Below are 25,774 nucleotides of genomic sequence, written 5' to 3'. Positions count from 1 at the left end.
TATTTAATGGTCGCAATTTCAATACGAGATGCCAATATGTCGCAGATGTTTTTTAACAATCAGTAAACTTCTAATATGGTGGATGTTTCGTCCTTGAGGGTATCACCAGCCCAGTATTCAAAAATTTTGTGGTGACATGAAATATCATTGATTTATTCTTTTTCAGTAAAATTTTCTGTTTATGAGGAATGAGGAATTATTTAAACAGTAAGGTTTTTCTATCCCCTGACGAAAATTTGCAAAGCAGTATTAAGCACAACTTTTTTTCTGAATTTACGATTATCAATGCTCTTCAACTTTGACACTGATGAGTCTTACCTAACCGAACGCGCGTCTGACGTAATAAATTATAAATTTAGTATCTTTGATGAGTTTTATTACCTATGAAAACACTTCCAGTCACAATTTTTGTCCTTTCGATGTATGCGTATGTTATGTATCAGTTTTTCAGATAATTGACCAATAAAACAGATGCAGTATTATATATAGATATCATTCATTGGATTAGTTTCAATCCGATCCGCATATTGATGTAGTAAAGGAATCGATCTACGTATTGAGTTTGACAATGCTATTGAACTCAACAGTACAAAGTAATGTATCAGTTGTCAGTCGGATTGAAAACAAAACAGCGTCACTTCCGTTGATTATTGCTGCAGTAAGTGTTTGTGCTTTTATAATCATCCTTAATTTATTCTCAATTTTTATTGTTACCCTAATGTGTAAGGAAGGGCAAAAGAAAAAATATTTAAACATACTGAGTTTATCCGTAACAGATATGATGGTAGGAATAACGATGATTCCTCTTGTTGACACTTATTGGAACAGCAACCAACGTTTCTCACATTATGAGTGCTTGATCAGATATGTTACATACAGCCTGTCCTTTACTGTGTCGATTCTCCATATCTTTGGAATATGTTTTCAACATGTTCTAGTTCTATATGAAAAAATGTCAAGAACAAATTCGTATAGAAAAAATGTGACAATTATTTTATTAATTTGGTGTGTCGGAATAGTAATTACTCTAATTGAATTCACACTTTGGTCGTCTAACCGTGATTTAACGGAATGTTCAATTGACAACTTATTTGGAAGTAATATAGACAAAATTGTTTTTTTAATCAGCTTGATCTGGTTTATAATTCAGTTAGGAGTACTATTGTGCATGCTAATAATGTTTATTTTCGTCTATAAATATAAGAAATATTCGGTAAGAGCAGGTATTAGACGTGCCAGCGCTAAAGACTGCAATATATGTCTGACTACCTTGTTACTTGCCGGAATTGTTCTGGTTTTTGATTGGCCATTTACAATAGTACTCATTTGTGAAGGTGTGGACTCAAATGTCAAACCTTGGAGTTCCCGAGATACTCGCACTATCTCAATGTTGTTTTCCTGATTAAATTCGACCATGAATCCTGTAATACATGTATTCAGAACTAGAAGAATACGGAAACGAATAAGTAATTTATATACAACTTGTAAACAGTGTCTTACATGCACAACAGATAACAGTTTAAATGTTCAAAATGAACTGACTTCAGCTGCATTGCAAACTTTTCGTGGCATTCAGGATGAGATCAGTTTTGAAAGCCGTCATACATGATCCAAAAATAAAGTTCTCAGAATATATATGTATGGGGGGTCTGGATAGTGCTTACAGAATAGAGAATGATGGGCAAAAAATAACGGAATAAAGAGGAAAAAATAAAGAATAGAAAAAAATATCAAAAATAAAAAAAGGATAATATGGGTGCTTAACTATAAATAATAGAGACAAATGATTTTGAACCTTTAAAGAATAAAAAAATGAAGAACCTCATGCAGACTCTCATTTATATGCCCGTTGAACATTCTTTTCATCTTACTATTGTATTCATTCCCTTTTACATTTATTATTATCATTTTAACATGTTTTTTACAACTCATAAACTACTAGTTGTTGTATTCAAAGTTAGATAACAATCCGTACATATTGTATTAGCAGAGGGTAGTCGGAAGAAACTCATTGGATAATTGGTGTACCGGTTTTAAGGTAGTCATCGTATTTGACTCTACCTCTAAAGTATTCTCTGGAAGACGTAACTACAAATTCACTAATTCGCAATTTTACAGATTTAATTTATTAGTATGAATATTACACTCTGTTATTAATAGTTCATATTTTTAATTACAAAGTAATTGGTGCATTTATAATGAATTGTGTAATCCGTTATTCCTAATTAAAGTGAATTTGTGATATCATGGTTTTTTAATTCGATATTAGGAATTTTATCATATGGATTTCACTAATCCGTTTTCACAATTTTATTTATATTCACTAATCTATATTTTTATATTAAAAGGGTATAAAAGCTTTATATTGGAAAACCGCTTCGGACGCACCTTCTTATTATTACTTCCATCACGAACTAAAAATATTTGATTTAAATTGTCTTAACCAATTATATCAGCTATGACGTTTTTGTTTTTTAAATTACACTAACAACTAATTGTTTTTAAATGTAGTTCAATTCGTTAGGATGTTGTTACTTTGAAAAGAACTTATGCATATTATGACATTTGTGTGCTAAAAAAACTTTTGTATCGATTAATAAGTGCTGATCCATTTATTAATAAATTATGTTCAAAGTGCCCTTTATCAAACACAATTGTTGTAACTCTCATTAATCGAGAAAAAAAGATGTATCTTACCAAAATAATTGAGAACTTCAATCAATTCATTTTTTCAATAGTGGTATGTAGATACTAAAGAAGCATGCTGAAGAAAAACCATGTACATAGATTACAGCTGCCATATTTCACGGATAAATTAAGCATTGGTTTACGAAGTCATAGTTTACTGATATTCTAAGTCGCAACTTTTAAGGCAATTATTGCTTATCAGTCCATGGTATCTAATGTTAATTTTATTTTATGTGGGTTTCGGTTGTCCAATCTTCTTTTATGTGTAGTTGTTTTATGAACTGTGACTTATCATATTCTTCCTTTTGAAAATGGTACTGCCCATGATACTCGAGTTCCCGCTCGGAAGATTATTTACAAAATGGGAAAAAAACTGTATATCATCTTAAAACTTCCGGGTTCTAACTATATGTTTTCTGTGCATGTGTGACTTCAATGCTCTTCTTGATAATGTAGGATATGGACGTGGTCCTGTCATTCTCTTGGAGCTCAACCAACTGAAAACAGTATTACAATATACTGATATAAAACTACTATGATTACAATATATCATAAATAAGTAATATATATATAATTTGTTCGTTATATATTAAAAACAATTCTTGTTTGTACAAGAAATTTTAAATCTAGTTTAGGACTAGTTTTGAATATATTAACAAAATGACTGACGCCATGCTACCGAAAAAAGTTCTGGGAAAAAATCCCTGTTTGCAAAATTGCAAGTAATGGGTAACTAGAAAAAAATCAAGATGGATTTGAAATAAGTGGTCGCTTTTTGATATTTTTTTTTTTTGGCTTTTTGATGTGGGCTCATAAATGTGTAATCTCATTAGCCAACATAGCGAGTACACTTTGAAAATTATCATAATTAAAATCGAATGATATCGAGTGAACAGGCTAACCAAAAGGCAAGTAGGTCAAATTTAAAGGGAAAAGTAAATGAGAATAAACGTGATGATATTGAGTTCCATAGAAAGCGGCAAAGAGTTGATGGTGTTAATAAACCTACAGCAACAGTATTCCAAAAATGCTACACAAACCTTTCGTTGGAAAATGAAAAGAGATGTTTAAGTAATCATTAACTTGGCAGATATGGTCAATGCGATTTCGGTGATGGTATACCAGAAGAAAAATATCTAGATCTAATGAAAAATACTTTAAGACCTGAGAACTGTTCTTCATTCACAAGAACGGAGGTTAATCAATTGATTTCGATATGGTTAGTGTCTCAAACAAAGTCTCTGAGTACAAAACAGAGCACATGAGATCACCATCTGATTTTGATAGGGTTCGTCTTTCTTAGTCTTTAGTTCTCTATGTTTTGTAAACCGTTTTGTTTTCTTCTTTTTTCGTTTTTCGTTTTTTTGTCATGGCATTGCCAGTTTGTTTTTGACTGAAAAGTTTGAATGTCCCTTTAGTATATTTAACCTCTGTTTTAGTTATATCTGAGCGTCACTGGTTGGTCTTGTGTGGACGAGACGCACGTCTGGCGTATTGAATTTTAAGCCTAGTACCTTCTGCTAGCTATTATTCGTGTGTTTCTTTGTCCTGTATGTTCTCCCATTTATTTGTATTGTGGTCCTGTAATGTGATGTTGTCGTTTTGGTGTTGTATTTGACGTTGCCATAAAATCGGGAGGTTTGGCATGCCACAAAACCAGGTTCAACCCACCATTTTATTCTTAAAATGTCCTGTACCAAGTCAGGAAAATGGCCATTGTTATATTATAGTTCGTTTCTGTGTGTGTTACATTTTAATGTTGTGTTTTTGTTGTGTCGTTGTTCTCCTCTTATATTTGATGCGTTTCCCTCAGTTTTAGTTTGTAACCCGGATTTGTTTTTATCTCTATCGATTTATGAGTTTCGAACAGCGGTATACTACTGTTGCCTTTATTAAACATATTCATAAGTTAGATCAGATAAAGACTAGTGAAGTGGAATCTGATACAAAAGTTTTCAGTCTCGTATTGATGTAGGACTGGATTCCTTATGTCTGCTGGCCGGACATAACAGAAATACAAAAATTGAAAAGAAAAGAAATAAACATGCCTGGTCTTCAATATCTTTTCAGCAAATGTAGTTTTTACAGGACCAACTGTATGGTGGTGATATGAGTAAAGAGGTAAAAGAAATACGAAATGTTAAGACTGGTGAAAGAGGTTACGGTTTTGGTTCAGGCTTTGGTCGTGGTTATCGATATGGGTATGGCCAGAGAAGAAGAGGTTCGTCTAGAGGTAGAGGTTTTGGCAGAGGCAGTTGTGGCAAAGGTACAGGTGGCCGCGTTTGAAAAGGTCGTGGTAGATTTGCTACTGACTCTCATAAAAGCCAGCAGTCAAAATACTTCATGTATTCGCAACAGAATTAAGTGAAAAAATGAAGGTTTAAATTCTGTTGAATATCAAAATCACTTTTAGGCAGGGAGACTAAAACATGTGTGTGATAATTGGGAAAAGTTGACTTAAGATTAAAATATTTTTAATATTGTTAAAAACTGTCATTTTGAATTTTCAACCAATATCGTTATGGAATATGTATGAAAAAACAAGAAAACATTATTGACACAGAAAATGTATAACTTATTAATAATTGGTGTCCTGAAAGAAATCAATTTCTTTCTTTAATTGTCACTGTTCCAAAGAAACGTATCGAAAAATAACAGAATGATTTCTAATTTGAGATAATTAAATGTATTTATAGAGGAGCCACATTATTTTAAGTTGGAAACATTAAAACTGATAAAGTAAAATAATTGTCTTGCTCCCATTAGTATGCGCCCTGCATACTATTGATCTGTGAATTTGACAGGAAGTCATTACAAAAGTAAGATTTCAATGCATGGGAAACAAAAAACTTTCAATACACCTGCTTGCCGAATGTAATTACTAGTGTACCTAGGATCTTTACAAAATGAATGAAACCAGTACTTTCATCTTTGAGAAATGTTGACATAAAAACTCTGCATATATAGATGATTCTTAATTATTGCAGATACTTTTGTGGATGAAATAAAATAAAATGTAGAGGACACTACGTTGTTGCTGAAATATTTAGGATGTTCTATTCACGATAAATAAATCTGTTTTTATTCCAACACCAAAGAATTTTTATTTGGGACATACACATGTAAAAGACATGGCATTGAAGACCTGTTGGTGACCTTCTGCTGTTGTCTGTTCTATGGTCGGGTTGTTGTCTCTTTGACACATTCCCCATTTCCATTTTCAATTTTATGGTAACTATAACTGTTTACCTACCAGAAGCAAAAGTTGAAAGAATTCAAGACGAATGTTTCAGTCGTAAAAAGTAAACACAAACATATTTCAATGAGAACTTAGCAAAAAAGTTTTTGAAATAATGATTTCATCACATTCTGCTGTTCAATATTGAATGTTTCATTACAGAGTTTAAGAAAAGGGAAAAAATAAAACTTTGATAGCATCATATGGAAATAATGACTGTTTTATGTATTTAATTTTAAATATGAAAATCGAGTAAGATTGGCGGTATCAAAACATTATCAAACAAAACAGGGTCATCAATCAGATTTTTTTATCACAACCGATGCATCATTAGAAGGTTGGGTGCAATTAAAAATTATGTTCAAATTAATGGTAGATGGAACTATATTGAGAAAACATTTCACCTCAATTATTAAGAATTATTATAAGGTATCAGGCCATAAAAGATTTCTTTAAAAGTATAAAAGATAAACAGATACAGGTATTGTCAGATAATAGTAGATCTGTAGTTTTCTGATATGGGTGATTTAAAATCTTCAGAAAAGAATGATTAAGGTTAACAAAATCAATATGATCATGGTGCATTGATTGAAATATTTTCGATTTAATCAGCTCATATTCCTGGAAAAGTTATTTCTGTAGACTGTCCTTCAAGATAATTTAATGATAATATTAAATGGAAGTTAAACAAGCTTGATTTCCTAAATTTAGTAGAAATATGGGAAAACCATCAGTGATTTATTTGAATCAAGATTAAGTTTTCAGTTGTTAAGGCTTGCATCTTAGAAACCAGATCCAGATGCTGAATTCACATATGCATTTAGTATTTCCTGGTTAAGCGATTACTTCTATATGTTTCCTCTTTTTCTTTGGTTAACAGTACATTCAGAAGATAATAGCCGACAAATACTAATGATAATTTTGTTTTGGTCAATGAAAAGTGTTGCTTCCACGCAGATGGAAGTTGTTAACAATTCCTTATTTAGACAAGACTCATCCGTTCACAAATCAGCTTTGTTTGATATGAACACCAAGGAATTTCTGGAGAAGCAACCAAAATCATTTTTTCTTCTTGGAGAGGAAATACAAAGAAACAATGTGCGCATTTCATCAATAGATGAATTTGTGTCTGTAACCAAAGGCAAAACAGATTCAGTTTGTTCAGTTATGCTTAAGTATTAGAAATTCTTACATTGTGGTATTAGTTACAGTGCTTAAAAGTCAGCCATGTCTGATTTATTAGTATACGGTATTGTTTATAATGGTATATTGCTTGGTAAAAATGTAACTACCACAAGGTTTATGTACGGTGTATTCAATTTGAGAACTACTTAACCAAAAACAAAAACAAATATTTTGACATATCAAAAAATATTTTCACCTATCAAATTCATTTCTGTCAACAATTTTACTTTGCAATTAGTTATGCTTATAGCTTAAAGTACAGCGAGTCAGATCAGTCTCAGTCATTAAATTTGCTGACACTTGAAGATATGGAAAAGAAATACAAATCGTGTGTTTTGTATTTAATTGAGATGTTAAAACAAAGTAGAACAGGATGGTCACATAATTGAAAAGAACTTTTCGCCTATCTATTGATAGGATAATTTGTGTTTATTTTGTATTGAAAGAATATTTAAAGAGGTCATCTCATTACAGAAAAGATTCTGAAAATTTATATATAAAAATTATGTTAAACCATATAAGCCAGATATTAGAGAAATTTTAAGTAGATAAATAAATCAAGATGTTTTGTTAAGATCTGGTATTAATGTAAAATAATTTTTATCACATAGTGTGAGATCAGCATGAGTGTCTAAAACTTGCATTAATACAGTAGCTGTAGACAAAACCTGTGTAAGTTTGGTCAAATGAACTGACATTTGCAAAATTTTAAAAATAACTATTGAATCTGTACAAACAGTATTTCAAAAAGTGATCTTGCATAATTGAAACCTTAGATCTAAATGTATTTTATGTATGATTGTAATTGTATGTATGTTAAAAGGGTGAGGTTTTCATAATTGTGTCTTTATTTTTCGGATTGTGCACATTGAAGTGTCATTAGATCCCAGAAGTGGTATGTAGGTCAAGAATTTTACAACTAAACGAAATTTAAAATTTAAGTTTGGTTGGAATTATGCAGAGTCATAACACAACTGAATAGATCAAACGCCTTCCACAGAAAAAAAAATGTTTTTTTTTCTCTTCCATCGAATTCATACCTTTTATGGGTAGTTACATGTGTTTTTCAGTGGTGTTATGATTATTTGTATATTTTTCTTATAAAACAGTTTTGTGTGTTCAAACAAATTGTTTTGTAAATCTATTCCTGCACAATCCAAATTTCGAAGGCTTAAGTTACACAGCCAAGACCATATTTACATTGAAGCTTAGAAGTCCTGACTACTGGTTGTACTGAAGATTGGTCAGGGGAAACATTTTTACAGATTATTTCTTTCCTTTGGAACAAATTTACTATGGAGCATTGAGTCTGTTAAACGTTAGTTTGTGTTATCTGTCCCCTAGTTTCTATGCTCTTTTTGTTATATAGACTTTTTTATATCATCATATATTGACCGGGTGTGGCCATTATTGTATTCTTACAGAAATGTTCACGTCTAGTTATCATACAAGAAAGGTTGACTGGGGTTAAAATTGGTCATTCCTTTGACTTCTCCAATTCAGGCAGTAAAACCCTTGCTAAGATGGGCGTCTATTCGGTTATTCGGAATGTATAAATACGCAGTCACATCCGGTCAGAATGTGAACTTTTAATCCGATGCTTCGTTAAGAAACAGTGGCACACTCTCTGCGCAAAATAGAACTCTTGCAAGAACTCTTTTAGGGGTCCCTAAGTGGCCTGTTGAAAGGCAAAATTTCTATATCTATATCTTATAACGGACCTTCATACCAAACAAACGGACAAACATCAATTCCTTTCTCCTAAAAGTTGCCATCCTAAACACTGCTCCCGTGGCATCCCATTCAGCCAGGCATTGCGAATCAAGAGAATATGCTCTACTGAAAATACGCAAAATGCTAGACTTGGACAACAACGTAAACATCTAGTTGTTCGAGGATACAATAACAACATCATTGATAGCGCTTTCGAAAGAGCAAACAAAACTAGTCGCCAAGAACTTCTAGAGTACAAAGATAAGAATAAAGCAGCTAACAGAACACCCCTTGTACTCACTTACCATCCTGATTTTAAAAATGTGTCTTCCATTGTTCAGAAGCATTGGAAAATTATAGAAAATGATTCAAATCTTAAAAAAGTATTTTTCTCACCACCAGTCATGGCCTTCAGAAGACCTAAAAACATCCGTGACAAATTAGTGACATCTGTATTAGCAAAGCAGCCTACTCCATCTCCCGGTTGCTACAAACAATGTGGTCGAAGGAACTGCTTGTGTTGTAAAGCTGCCAATACAAGCAGTTCTTTAATCAGCTCCGTTACTAAACAAAATTATACCATCTACTCAAATTCCAACTGTAAAACGGAGAACTCAATTTATATATTAACATGTGACACATGTGGCATTCAGTATGTGGGAGAAACAATGGACAAATTTAATATTCGGCTCAATAACCATCGTTCATGGTACAAAACCAACAAAAACTGTCCTCTCACAAGACATCTTCGTTCAACGAAACATTATTTTGATAATGTTACCTTCCAAATCATAGAAGTCAACACCGAGTGGGACACCACGGCGAGAAGGAGAAGAGAAAATTTTTGGATCCACCAACTCCACACTTTAGAACCTGATGGTCTTAACGAAAAAGATTAGAAAAGATACAGGAAAGATAAAGAATAATTTAGTACACAGCATCGTCCTTTTTATCCTGTAATTGGCCAATGGACGTTGCTAACTTCAACTACCAATTTTGTAAAAATCTTGAACGTCATCCAAATTATGTATTATTTTCAAGGCAGCTAAATTCAAGTGCAACATATACATTGAGCTGCAAAAGTTTCTTATCATCTACATCCGATTTCACCTGGATAGATGCACGCTTGATAAAGCTAGTTAGTCTAGCGAAATATTGCGTTTATTTTCATCATTTTGTAAATATTTTAAACATTCTTATATTTACATACTAAATAGTGTGTTAAAATTACATTGTTAGGCAATCTATAATTTTATTTGTGTAATTGAATTAATCTCTGTACTGATTAATCCTCACTCCCATAGATTTGTATGTCATGTGCTGCTATTTATAGGCACTTATATATATATATATATATATATATATATATATATATGTTACAGTGAATTTGTTAAATCAGGGATTTTGTATAATCACTGAACTGATTAGTGATTTTATAAAATCCCTGATTTTGACAAGAGATTTTACAAAATCACTGAAATAATAAAGATTTTTTTTACAGATTTCCTGATTAAATTTAGGAAATTTATACTAAAAATTTATTCTTTTAAATTAAAAAAATTCTCAAAAAAAAGAACGTAAGTTAATGCATTTTATTCATAATCGCTGTACAATAGTTTTAACCAGTAGTGTTTATTAAAAAAAAAAATCATTGGTCTGTTTATCGGGATATAATATCAATATAAAGTTGATTTTGCTCAAATCGGTCTTGGTTTCGGTAAAAATTTGAATATTCAAGAGGGTGTGTGGGAATGGTGTTTACCGTCGGTCGTCATACGCCATCTTCTCACTATTGTTAGTGTAACAGGGTTCTTAGACGGAATAAAATGATTCTTCAAGTTTAAAGACGTTTATTTATACGACATAAATAAATAACCCTGAAAGTACAGAAATAACAAAAACATAAATACATAGACAATACGGTGTACAAAGGGATATAACTCTTATTCATAAAACGGAAAGTACATGTATAAAATACAATAAACTAGGTCTTTTCTATAAGAACACAACCAATACTACTGAAGTGCATATGTGATAAATGTATAAATTCAATCAAACTCAATTATACACCAAGTCAGGATTAAGTGCTACATTCTGTCCAATAATATTACGCTAATCATTCATTGATTTATGAATGAGCTATTTGTTACTAGAATGTTTACATGTAATTATTGACATACAGGTAACTACTATTCACAAGACACAAACAATACATATACTGAACTAAAATTAAATAGACAAACACAGACAATACCGTAAACTAAAAATACGTTGAAAACACTGATCTTACCATGTATATGGTACAAAGGTTTATCTCCTATTTGGAAACATCACCAGATCATAATAACATCAAGATATTCTGGTCCTGTTAAAAATATAAATATAACTTTCATAAGTCTAATGAACTAAATGGTGTCTGCATAGCATTTATAAACAATAAGTATAATTTTCAATAGCCATTGCTTTAGACCCTTTATTATAATAATATAACTGTACCAATACATGTATCATTAATATATCTATGATATATTATTTCTCTGAGTTCATGGAAATATTTCTTTAAAATAAAATATCTATCATTCATGCACAATCATTCTGACTTATTCAAAAATAAATTTTTTCTCAGATTCAAACTAAAGGAAAACTGTGCAAATATTAAAGACTTGAGATATTAGTAACTGACCTGATTAATATGGAATTAGTGTCAAGAATATATAGCAATATAACTATTTTAAATATGGCTGCTGTTTTCTATGATATATAGCTTTCTCTCACAAGGTATTCAAAAAGTGTGGTAAAACTTTGAACTCAGTGACTATGACCAATAGAAGACAAGATAATATGACACATGACTGACTGACTTATGAACCAGAAAAATAGAGTAAAACTACAGTACTAAGAAGATATAACATACCAAGAAAATAAGATTGCATAGGAGAATAGAAGAATTGATGAACTCTTAAAATACATATAATTAAACTACTTATTAATATTAATTATTCTGAAAGAAAACAAATATTAAAACACTCTACCACATTAGTTATCTTAAGAAAAACACATTTCTAATATCAAGTTTAAACTTGTAATCAGGAATGTTACAAAATATTTTCAGTGATGCTGTAAAATCCCTAACAATTTCAAAGATTTTACAAAATCACTGAAACTGTTAGTGATTTTACAAAATCACTAATCATTCAAGGGTTTTACACAATCCCTTATTTTACAAATTCACTCTAACATATATATATATAACGAACCCCTATTTTCAAGTGGCAGTCCAAATTTCCCATCCTTCATCCCCGTCTACACATACCTTGCAGATTCTCCTATTGTATCGAATAATAATTTGTTTTCGTCCTAAACATGCATAACATATCTGTCACTGGACGTAAAGCAACCATCAATCAATCTAGTGAAACGTCTCTCGTGTTTCTCGGAAATATATCGTTCATTAGCAGAGCAGGAGTTTCAGAAGGTTTCTTAAAACTAACATGTGTCAAAAGATGGTATCAAAACACATTAAATAAGTCTATAGTGATGTTTTGAACATTTATTATGAGTTATGACATCACAATAATTGCCTCCAGGTGGTCTTAGGATAATCAGAAAAATATTTTCTCAACATTTATATATATAGATAAACATTGATTTAGTTATATTTAGCTTTCCATGCTTTAAATTTTTTGTTTGGCTAGACAGCCTATCTGGTTATTCTAAATCCTGGATTTTACGTTTTAACAAAATAAAAATCGTGGTTCTTAAAATACGCAAGTGTTTTGACTCAATATATATATATAGAGTTTTAATGGCATTTTGTTGATAGAGGAAGTCTGTCATCGTGACTTAGAGTTCCTATTTCAAATTACTTACATCATTGTTCATATGTGGTTAAAAAAAAGAGCTAATCAACCTTCAGGTCTTAGTAGGAGATGTTTTACAATGAAACCGTCTGCGAAAGTATCGATTTTGTATTAATCTATTGGGAGTCCCATTTTAGAATACGGATCAACAATTTGATCACCTTATTTAATTAAAGATATTGAAGCGTTATGTTAACCCAGTGTATATGGATTCTTATGGCAAACAATTCGTTCAACTTTGATTCGTTGAGACTAAATATGTAGCTTCAAGATATTTTTGAAACCTATAAATACGTTCATAAAAAATGTAAATGTAATACCGAATATATTTTTTAATTGGACGACTAGTACACCAGAGATCATAACTATAAAGTAGTTAAGCATTATGCTAGAACAGATGCAAGAACTTTTTGTCTCTTAGCGTATTGTGAACTCTGTGAATTTGCGTCCCGCCTCAACTGTTGCCACGCCAACAATTGTTTAAAAAGAGACTCTTGACGGTTTAAATGACTGCTGATAATATCATCAAGTCAGTAAAATCAGTGCTTCTGTACTATCATGTTTTAAATCATATATGTTCTATGATATGGTCTTTGAACGAAAAATGTCCTTTGTTTTATATTTTGCCAAATGCATTTACTATAATCATGCTGATTCCAAAATTATAAGAAAACATATATATGAAAAAGCTTGTTATCAAACTATAGATTGATGGTATGTTTTATGTAGGAAGAACAGATAGAAAAAAAAATGTACTGACATGATTTATATCATATACTTTCTACCATTGCCCAAGAAGAAACTAACTCCTTCAAGCAAAGTTGACCCTAGATGAATTTTGCTATTCCTTTTTGAAACTTTAGCTCCGAGTTATTAAACATCGTGTTTGGGTTTGAGCATAGTACTGTAATGAAAGTAAGACGTTAAATGCTGTCAACGGCAACTGAAAGAAATATCCCATGAACTATTCGTGTAATGCCGTACATGTCTAGTCTGTCTAAGTAACTGAATTCATCTGACGGTTAAATGTTAAATACCGTCTGTAGATGTGTAGTGTTTAATTTCTGTTGTTTGGTAACACCAGCAATAACGTATAGCCAACATCTCTAATTGGTCTATGAACGAAAAATTAGCTTTGTCTTTTTTTTATTTTGCCAAATGCAGATACTATGATCATGATGATTTCAAAATTATAAGAAAACATATATATGAAAGAACTTGTTATCTAACTATAGAATGAGGGGTATGTTTTACATTTTGTATAGATTATAAAAGGAAAACAGATAGAAAAAAAATAATGTAATTTCAAAATTAGTTATCGCAAGATAGCATTTCTTAAATACACAAATCAAATAATATTAAGATGAGACGGGGTAAGTATACTCGTACTATTGATAGAAAACAAAATAGGTTAATTAACATTGCAACTTGTTCAATTTATTTAGTGAAGTTTTTACACTCGGATTTTTCCTCAAATATAATAAGGGATGAGTGTAAGGGAGGCAGTAACAAAATAAACATCTATTTAGAGGACGTCATTACACTCGCCCTCACAATAAGGAGTCGTTTAAAGAAGTTTTCTAAATATTTCTTAGTCCTATATTCCATATAATTCAAAATACAGATCAAATAAAAAGCCAAATCAACACCGAACTCTACATTCAATTGCACGATAAATTGAAAACACAGCTTTAGCCTTCGGCTAGTTCGAGACCGATTATTCCTCATATGGGACAAGCACATACTCATAAGTTGCTGGGTTTGTAATCCGGATTTGTTTTCTCTTAATCGATTTATGACTTTTGAACACCGATATACTACTGTCCCCTTTATTTATACTATTCTTTTAGCTCTGTTCATGAAGACAATTTTGCTTTTATCTTGAATATGATATCTTAGTAATTCGTATGGGCATGTTTATAGTCGAACAATTTGACGAAAAGTTTACACTTATTGTACAGTTGCAACGACATTGTGGTTCTTCTTTAGGAGCGTCCACGTAATTGTTCTTGCTGTTTCTCACTACTTCAGATTATGTAAATTGATAATGCCAGTGATGTAACCGTGGCACTTCTTGACAATTTGAAATATTCAAGACAGAAGTTGAAAATATTTATAGTTTAGCTGCAGTAATTCTGCGTCAATGTCTACTGGCATGTAGTTGAGCACTGAAATAAAAAATAAAAAAATATCTTTTTTTATAACAATATACCCTTAGGAGTATAACACAGAAGCCTTATTTAATAGAAAAAAATATAAGTATAATAAGATTTTCAAATAAAGGAAGCCATAAGTTTGAAATAAACAGAAAAGTAAAGAGATAATAGTATAACATTTTTGTGTATACGAGATATATATATAAGAAAAATATCAAGTAAAACCTATTCACAGGTATTGATTACGTAAGTAAAAGTAAGATAGGGAAACTCTACCATACAGTTATGAAAATTGCATTGTCGAGAAGCCCTATTGAAAAAGTAAAAATAAAAGCATATATGATTGATAGGGAAGCCTCATCTACCGAAACATAAATAAAATGTCTAGACGAGATAAATAAACCTCACATATTTCCAATGACTCTGAAAATGAAGACCTTTGAGGATTCAAAATATGCAAAAAAAACTTTACATATGACAAACTTTGGAAAGCCAGAGATGGAAAGACCATTTTTGCATAAAGTGTTCATATAAGACATGATAATATGATTTATTAAGTAACTCTGTCACAATGTTGTTCCGTGTAGGCAAGTATTGGAAGATCATATAGTTACGGACATAAAAATTGGGGACAAATGCAGGCAAAATAGTTACGGACATAAAAATTGATGGAAGATGTAGGCAAATAATGAAACTATATATATATCAGCAGGGAATTAGTAACATAGAAAAAGAAAATCGAAAAAAGTGGCGAATCCAGAGTAAAAGAATTTGTCGACAAAGAAGTTATCAAAACAGCTGCAATGGAAAAAGGATAAGAGAGCTAGCTAAAGACCAGGTTGCAAAAATATGTGTTATAGCCAGGTTGGGCTTCCAAAGAGAGACACAGTAACAGTCAATCTCATGAGTCAAGTCATTTCTATCATATTTATAGAGTTTGTTCTTATATTGGGCTCTCACACCATTGACCCAGGTTAGGGGAAAATAGGGGGGGGGGGGGGGGGGGCAATCACAAATATAACTTTACCCCGGCCGGTGCATGTGTCTGTCCCAAGTCAGGAACATGTAATTCACGTAATGAACGACAAACGACAAATTTATTTTACTCGCGTAGTTGTATTTACCATATGTGGATTCTTAAGGGTTCTGAAGAACTTCTGGACAATTATAAATCTCGGTCTATTTCTGAATTTAATTCTAACATAACTTTTGATTTTTTAACCCTGTATACCAACATTCCCCATGTGAAATTATAAAATTGTTTTGAATAGACATTGAATGACAAACTTTTTTCTTATGTGACGTTTACATTTTCTGACGTCAGACACGCGAAGCAATGAATGTGGGTCTTAATTTGATAGATGCTTTTGTGCTTTTTTTGTAAATAATTGTTTGTTTTGATATTGTAACACAGTGATGACTGCTGTACCCATATTTTGACTATTTTATTTATAATGTCTGTTTTGTTCACGCATCGTTGTAAATATAACGAAATTTGATAAGACTGTCGTACAAGTGAGAGGTTTAGCGCTATAAAACCAGGTTCAATCCACCATTTTCTACATTTGAAAATGCCTGTACCAAGTCAGGAATATGACAGTTGTTGTCCATTCGTTTGATGTGTTTTGTCATTTGATTTTGCCATGTGATTAGGGACTTTCCGATTGAATTTTCCTCGGAGTTCAGTATTTTTGTGATTTTACTTTTTTCAGTTGGTGTCATTTGCTGTCTGTCATATTTGTTTGTAATTTTTTCGTTTATTGTAACGGAATAATATGTAATCCAGATTGTTGACGTTTACTGAATACAAGTTTTTGAAGTTCGATATCTAGCAGAAGGACAAAATAATATGTAAATCCAGATTGTTGACGTTCAGTGAATAGAAGTTTTTGAAGTTCGATATCTAACAGAAGGACAAAATAATATGAAACTCCACATTGTTGACGTTCATTGAATAGAATTTTTGAAATTCGATATCTAGCAGAAGGACAAAATAATATGTAACTACAGATTGTTGACGTTCATTGAACAGAAGTTTTTGAAGTTCGATATCTAACAGAAGGACAAAATAATATGTAACTACAGATTGTTGACGTTCATTGAATACAAGTTTTTGAAGTTCGATATCTAGCAGAAGGACAAAATAATATGTAACAACAGATTGTTTATGTTCACTGAATAGAAGTTTTTAAAGTTCGATATCTAACAGAAGGACAACATAATATGTAACTACAGATTGTTGACGTTCATTGAATAGAATTTTTGAAATTCGATAACTAGCAGAAGGACAAAATAATATGTAACAACAGATTGTTTATGTTCACTGAATAGAAGTTTTAAAAGTTCGATATCTAACAGAAGGACAACATAATATGTAACTACAGATTGTTGACGTCCACTGAATACAAGTTTTTGATGTTCGATATCTAACAGAAGGACAAAATAATATGTTATCTACAGATTGTTTACGTTAACTGAAGAGAAGTTTTTAAAGTTCGATATCTAACAGGACAAAATAATATGTAACTACAGATTGTTTACGTTCACTGAAAAGAAATTTAAGTTCGATATCTAACAGAAGGACAAAATATTACGTAACTACAGATTGTTGACGTTCACTGAAATCAAATGTTTGAATTTCGATATCTTACAGAAGGACAAAATAATATGTAACTCCAGATTGTTGACGTTCACTGAATACAAGTTATTGAGGTTCGATGTCTAACAGAAAGACATATTATATGTAACTCCAGATTGTTGACGTTCACTTAATAGAAGTTTTTGAAGTTCGATATCTAACAGAAGATAAAATTATTATGTTAATCCAGATTGTTGACGTTCATTGAATAAAACTTTATGAAGTTCGATGTCTAACAGAAGGACAAAATAATATGTAACTCCAGATTGTTGACGTTCGCTGAATAGAAGGTTTTAAAGTTTAATATGTAACCGAAGGACAAAATAATATGTAATTCCAGATTGTTGACGTTCACTGAATAGAAGTTTTTGAAGTTCGATATCTAACAGAAGGACAAAATAATATGTAACTCCGGATTCCGAGTGGTTCCAATTTTGCAATATAATATCTTAATTTTGTCACCTTTGATCTCGAATGTTTTTTCATAACTGTTAATAAGTAATCATCTGATTTAACACAATCTTATATGTCATTTATATAAAGAACAAATAATAGGGGCCTTAAATTAGGCCTTGATGTATTCCTGAAGTAATCTCCTTCTGTTTTGATGATTCGCCATTTTCCGATACTCTTTAATATCTTAGTATTTAGAAATTTATTATCCAGTCAAGTAATTGGTTAACTTTACCCTGGTTTACATTTCTTACGAGTCTCATATATGAGGACTTTTCGAAAACTCCCATGACGCTTATATAAATGCAGTATATCTGGTATCTTTCATCTAAGTATTCTGTCAATGTGTCTACTATCTGCAGTATTTGTAGAGCAATCGATTTATTCGACGAAAGAACCATAATGTTTGATGGAGTATTATTTGTCGAGCTCAATATGTGTTATAAGTTATATGCTCTCTTATCATTATCTCCTTTATCTTACACACAACTGATGTAAAAGAGATGCGTAAGATACCAAAGGGATATTCAAACTAATAAGCGGATCAAATACTGACAACGTCATGACCAAAAAGGAAAAACGACCAAAAGACAACCAACACGGGTTTTGTTATAAATTACAGTTTATGGCCAGACTCGGTAAAGATCCAACTAAGTTACATTTAGTTGATGAATTTAAAAACACTAATCGTTACCTTGATGCTAGTTTTGTTTTCAATAATCAAGAATTTTCTAACTTTACTGAGGACATTTACCCAAAGGAACTGACTTTGAATAAAACTTATATAGACAGCAATAATTATCCTTCTCTAGATTTGGATATTTCAGTGTCATACGGGAAACTCTATTCAAAAATTTACAACAAAAGAGACGATTTTTCGTTCCGGATTGTTAATTTTCCCTTTTTTGATGGTGATGTTCCTTTTGCCCCGTCTTTCAGTGTGTATATTTAGGAACTAGTTCGCTATGCTGTATCTGTGTCGCTTATTAGATTTCAATGAACGTAATATATGTACAACTGGTAAATTATTAAAATCAGGGATTTTGTAACCACAAATTAATTAAAACCTTAACCAATGTTTTTTATAGATACAAAGATTTGGTTAGGAAGTTTGGCTCTACCAGCAGAATTTTATATCAAAAACGTAATATTATATCCAAATGTTTACGGTGATGTTGTTTATAGAGTCTGTAAATTTAAATACGATCCATGTAAACTCATTGATCCTTTGAATAAACTTGTTCTAAAAGGTTGTCTGCTTAACACTGTAATCAAATCTTTGAATAATGTTTTAGAAAAATTAAAGCATGACTTAATCTGTATTGCTTTATATTATATATATACAGTTATGAGAACTCATGATCCTAGCACATCCTGTTGATACGTTTTACGTATAGTTAGACATTGCACAATGTCATGCATTTCCCAGACTGTTAATGGCGTCTTTACACTGAATCCGTTGAATGTGTACTGATTGATACTTTAGTCTGGGAGAACCTGATCTATATATTAGTTTAAATTGAATTTGAAATAGCTTTTAGTTATTGCGAGAACTCTTATATCGGTGCTTTGTGTCTATTGTTTCTATGTTAGTTGTTTTTTGTGCTTCGTACCAATCTTTTGAGTTAGGCCACTTGCAAGTAGTTTTTACATTTCTTTCTTGTGGTATCCTGTTACACCACTGCCCAATGTTAGCGGAAATGGTTGATACATATCTTTATCCCCGACACATTCTTTATGTGCCTGTCAAAAGTGGTTGTCGTTGGTTCATGTCTGTCATATTTGTTTTCGAAAATGTGGAAGAATAAAAATGTGAGGTAATTCATTTGGAAATTTGATCACGAATGTCACGAAGGTCTAGGAACACTATACTAAGTGCTTAATTTATTCTATTTTTCCCGAATTCGACAATGCTTAATACACAATTATTCCAAACTTATATATACATGATAAAGCCGAAATTATTGTATTTGCACAAAAAGCAATGATTTCGATTTCAATTGTCCTTAAATCGCTTTTATAAAATTTGATCTTTATTTGAGTGCATACTATCGAATTCGCGTGTGAAAAATTATCACAATGAACATTGATAGCGCCGTTTTCAGCAATGATCCAAACATCAGTGATCGGATTACACACGCACCCCGCCTGGTGCTGCTGAAGATAATATAACGCGCACGCACACACATGGTGATTAAGTAACATGCTCATTGCAATGGCCGGACAAATAGCCACTCCGGATAAATCAGGCCGTTAATGTTTTCAATTGAGTTGTTTCACATTTTTCGTTTTGGGGTCTTTTATAGCCGACTATACGGTATGGGTTTTTCTCATTGTTGAAGGCTGTATGGTGATCTATAATTGCTTATATCTACTTATTTAAACTATGGTGGATAGTGGTCTCATTGGCAATCATACCATATCTCCTTATTTGTATATAACAGTATACAAAACTCAACATAGAAAACTAAAGACTGAGCGCCAGTTTCTATAATATAGCGACTGCGCGAATTATGTGAACACGATCGTGCTTCAAACTGTAATTCTTTCTCTATATATCTCAAATGTCACTTCGAGTTATATATAAGGTCCCGAGAAAACATCTCACTTTGGTTTCCGTATTTTCTGATATATTTTTTTTCATTCTTTACTACTGAACATTTTTGCGCGCAGACATAAATTAGATATTTTGAATTTGATATACATTAGAGCTATTTTGTTGTTTGTGTTGCAAGTCTATGAAATACCGTTCCATATATGCCATATATGTCATAATAAATCACTTTAAACGCTTTAAGTTCAACACTATTACGTTTCATAATTTTAACGCGTTAAAACATTGTTTAACGCACTAAAACATCGCTGAATGCGTTAAAACATCGTTTAACGCTTTAAAACGTTGCATAACGCGATTAAACTCCTATTTATACAGGGATACGGTTTTAACTTTTAAGTCATTCAATCTACATTTTATCCCGTTTACTCTTTTTTTAAAGGTCTAATGTTACTTTTAACGCGTTGATTATCCTTCCTGCGTTAAGTTTACTTTTGAAAGTACTTTAAAAACGATATATTAATATTTCAAAATTTTCTATTACTTTAACGCTTTAAACCTTCTTTTACACATTTACTGTTCTTTTAACACGTTAATCATTGTTTTAGCGCAATAAGTAATTTATGACAATAATATTTAAAAGTGCTGAAAATCTTTAAACATTATCACGTTAATTGACGAAGATACATGTATGACACATGCGGCCATTCCATTTAGTAAGTTTCGAGTAAAATCTGACGCCTTACAACGAAATTAAGGCGAAAGTAGAATGTTTTTCGGTCATTTTTTGTAGTTAAGTGCTTAACGCGTTAAAAAGTCAATTAACAAGCGTTAAAACTGTATTCATTGCGCTAAATGTGATTTTATCGCGTTAGCATTTAACGCGATAAAATCACATTAAACGGGTTTTTGACACGAACGGCCTTTCATACTAGTCTTCCAATAAACCATTTTGAGTTTCACAGTTTTCACTCGTTTCAAGTAAAACAACATTGCCAAAAAATCTGAAAAAACGTGTAGACACTTGCCATCGATCTCTACATATAATAATTTCTAACTGTGCAATTAACTTTTCGTACTTTTTATTCCTCATCCTTCATAGATGGAGTTATTTTGAAAGTTAAACCTTTCATATTCCAAACATATATTTTATTTTTTTAGCCAATAATGGCACCCAATGGTGAGCATAGTAATCAGTTGTAACAAAATAAACGCATACCAACAGAGGCACATAACACAATATGTATTATATGTCTCTGATATCAAACACGTCAAATCTTTTATTAACAAGGCCATGACTAGGAAGAACGCAATAGAAAAGAAACTTGCAAATACCAAAATTCTTCCATTACTACAGTAAGGTCATGTTTTAAAACTCACTTGTTGAGAATAAGTAAGTAGGGAAGTACGGAAGGAGGGTTGTCGTTAGCAGTGAAAAGGCTAATCTTCCATGATATCAAAACATAATTATAAAATAAATTACTAGCTTCTTAAATATGGAAACAAATTCCATTTATGAATTCTATAAAAGAAAACGACCATACGATACCAGAGACATATAAATTTATATATACATATGTCAATATTCGGTTGCGATTTCTTTGAAATAGCGGGTGAAGGAGATAATTCAAATTTATTAAAAGAGTTCTCGAGTGTGGAGGCTTACAAACTAACAATCTTTGGAATACTTCCATATTCGATTATTGACTTTAATAATAGGACATAGTGATCCCTCAAGTTTCAAACAACAGGAGGAGGATTTATTAGTCAAAATGCATGATATCAATAGTCAAATCAGGCAAATCAACGAATCAATTAATACTTTCTTCCCGAATTTTGCAGTCGACATCAGTCATCATCACAAAGTCAAAACTTCTAAATCAAAGAAAATAACATTACTAGATAGCATTTCATTAAATTTATATTTAAAACCCTAACACAGAGCCTAGAAGAGTCTGGTTGAAGAAGATAGCTGTGCATATTCAAAAAGACTGTAGCAAAAATTGAAATCACATCTTTGATTTAGAAGTTTGACGTTATGATGATGACTGATGTCGACTGCGAAATTCGGGGAGAAAGTATTAATTGATTCGTTGATTTGCCTGATTTGACTGTTTATATCATGCATTTTGGCTTATAAATCCTCCTCCTGTTGTTTGAAACATGAGGGGTCACTGTGTCCTTTTATTAAAGTCAATAATCGAATATGGAGGTATTTCAAATATTGTTATTTTGCAAGCCTCCACACTCGAGAACTCTTTTAATAAATTTGAATTATCTCCCTTCACCCGCTATTTCAAAGAAATCGCAGCCGAATATTGACATATGTATATATATATATATATATAAACAAGTCTAAATTGAAAACAACGTTCAAACCTATGATTGCGTTGGATAAAAACCGCAATTTTTATACGTGTGACTAACAGGTCGAACAACAAATGTTCTTAAATCCTGCTGACTGCCATTGGCGATTGCCAAATAAACGGATCACAAGGTGTAATAAATGGATCTTAACTTTAAATTTAATACCAAACAGAAAACAATAAACTTGCGGCGAAGATGGTATACCGCAAACAAAGGTGCAAATATTTTTTGTACACCATATCCGGATTTCGACAATTAATGTCTCTTCAGTGATGTTAGGAATCAAAACGGTTATTGGAAGGTCACATAATTTACCTCAATTTGGGATAGACTCTTGAATTTTGAGGAGTCAAAATAGGATGAACGGATCATATAAACCCGAAGGCAAATATAATACAAGCCCAAACGAAAAAATATAAACAAGTCTAAATTGAAAACAACGTTCAAACCTATGATTGCGTTGGATAAAAACCGCAATTTTTATACGTGTGCATGCAAAACAAATTTCTTGTTAGAGGGGTCTAAATACAGCACAAACAACATTTTCCAAAAGATCAAAAAAGTGAAAAAGTATATTTTAACAAAACGCATTTGACTAACAGGTCGAACAACAAATGTTCTTAAATCCTGCTGACTGCCATTGGCGATTGCCAAATAAACGGATCACAAGGTGTAATAAATGGATCTTAACTTTAAATTTAATACCAAACAGAAAACAATAAACTTGCGGCGAAGATGGTATACCGCAAACAAAGGTGCAAATATTTTTTGTACACCATATCCGGATTTCGACAATTAATGTCTCTTCAGTGATGTTAGGAATCAAAACGGTTATTGGAAGGCCACATAATTTACCTCAATTTGGGATAGACTCTTAAATTTTGAGGAGTCAAAATAAGATGAACGGATCATATAAACCCTAAGGCAAATATAATACAAGCCCAATCGAAAAAATATAAACAAGTCTAAATTGAAAACAACGTTCAAACCTATGATTGCGTTGGATAAAAACCGCAATTTTTATACGTGTGCATGCAAAACAAATTTCTTGTTAGAGGGGTCTAAATACAGCACAAACAACATTTTCCAAAAGATCAAAAAAGTGAAAAAGTATATTTTAACAAAACGCATTTGACTAACAGGTCGAACAACAAATGTTCTTAAATCCTGCTGACTGCCATTGGCGATTGCCAAATAAACGTATATATATATATGTCTCTGGTATCGTATGGTCGTTTTCTTTTATAAAATTCATAAATGGAATTTGTTCTCATATCTAAGAAACTATTAATTTATTTTATAATTATGTTTTGAGGGACTCAATCATGGAAGATTAGCCTCTTCACTGCTAACGACAACCCTCCTTCCGTACTTCCCTACTTACTTATTCTCAACAAGTGAGTTTTAAAACATGACCTTACTGTAGTAATGGAAGAATTTTGGTATTTGCAAGTTTCTTTTCTATTGCGTTCTTACTAGTCATGGCCTTGTTAATAACAGATTTGACGTGTTTGATATCAGAGACATAAAATATATATTGTATTATGTTCCTCTGTTGGTATGTGTTTATTTTGTTACAACTGATTACTATGCTCACCATTGGGTGCCATAATTGGCTAAAACAAATATTTGGAATATGAAAGGTTTAACTTTCAAAATAACTCCATCTTTGAAGGATAAAGTATAAAAAGTACGAAAAGTAATTGCACAGTTGGTAATTATTATATGTTGAGATCGATCGCAAGTGTTTACACGTTTTGTCAGATTTTTTGGCAGATTAGTTTTACTTGAAACGAGTGAAAACTGTGACACTCAAAATGGTTTATTGAAAGACTAGTATGAAAGGCCGTTCATGTCAAAAACCCGTAATATGTTAACGCGATAAAATCACATTTTGCGCAATAAATACAGTTTTAACACGCGTTAATTCACTTTTAAATGCGTTAAGCACTAAACTACAAAAAATGACCGAAAAACATTCTACTTTCGACTTAATTTCGTTGTAAGGCGTCAGAATTTACTCGAAACTTACTAAATGAAATGGCCGCATGTGTCATATCTTCGTCAATTAACGTGATAATGTTTAAAGATTTTCAGCACTTTTAAATATTATTGTCATTTATTACTTATTGAGTTAAAACAATAACTAACGCGTTAAAAGAACATTTCACGTGTTAAAAGAATGTTTAAAGCGTTAAAGTAATAGAAATCTTTGAAATATTAATATATCGTTTTAAAAGTAGTTTCAACGCGTTAAAACTTAAACGTAACGAGTGAAGGATAAATTTAACGGATTAAAAGTAAATTCATCGCGTTAAAGATAAATTTAACGCTTTAAAAGCAACATGAGCCCGTTAAAAGTAGAGTAAACGGGATAAAATGTAGATTGAGTGCTTTTAAAGTTAAAAATGATAAATAGGAATTTGATCGCGTTATGCAAAGATTTAACGCGTTAGACGATGTTTTTAGCGCGTTTAACAATGTTTTAACGCTTTAAGCGATGTTTTAGTGCGTTAAACAATGTTTTAACGCGTTAAAATTATGTAACGTAATAGTGTTGAAGTAAACGCGTTAAATGTGATTAATAATTACATATATGGCAAGTGCGACGGATATTTTATATATAAATATATTGATTTCCTAACGCGGTATTTATCTCGCTAAATATCATTTTATCGCGTTAAATGTTAAAGCGTTACTTTATCAGGTTTTCGACCTTTCAAAGACCTGCAACACAAACAACAAAATAGCTCTAATGTATATCAAATTCAAAATATCTAATTTAACATTAGCATTTATGTCTGCGCGCAAAAATGTTCATTAGTAAATAATGAATAAAAAATATATCAAAAAATACGTTAACCAAAGTGAGATGTTTTTTCGGGACCTTATATAAAACTCGAAGAGACATTAGAGATATAT

General features: G+C 31.6%; 1 pseudogene; it reads left to right on the top strand.

Annotated features, from left to right (window-relative positions):
- The first annotated feature begins 718 nt into the window (after window positions 1-718).
- Window positions 719-25,774, top strand: part of LOC127711982 (uncharacterized) — a 35,764-nt pseudogene continuing 10,708 nt past the window's right edge.

Source organism: Mytilus californianus, unplaced genomic scaffold (assembly GCF_021869535.1).
Source record: "Mytilus californianus isolate M0D057914Y unplaced genomic scaffold, xbMytCali1.0.p SCAF_8, whole genome shotgun sequence".
Taxonomy (NCBI): Eukaryota; Metazoa; Mollusca; class Bivalvia; order Mytilida; family Mytilidae; genus Mytilus; species Mytilus californianus.
Note: the sequence above shows the minus strand (reverse complement) of the source record. Positions and strands in the feature narration are given on the sequence as shown.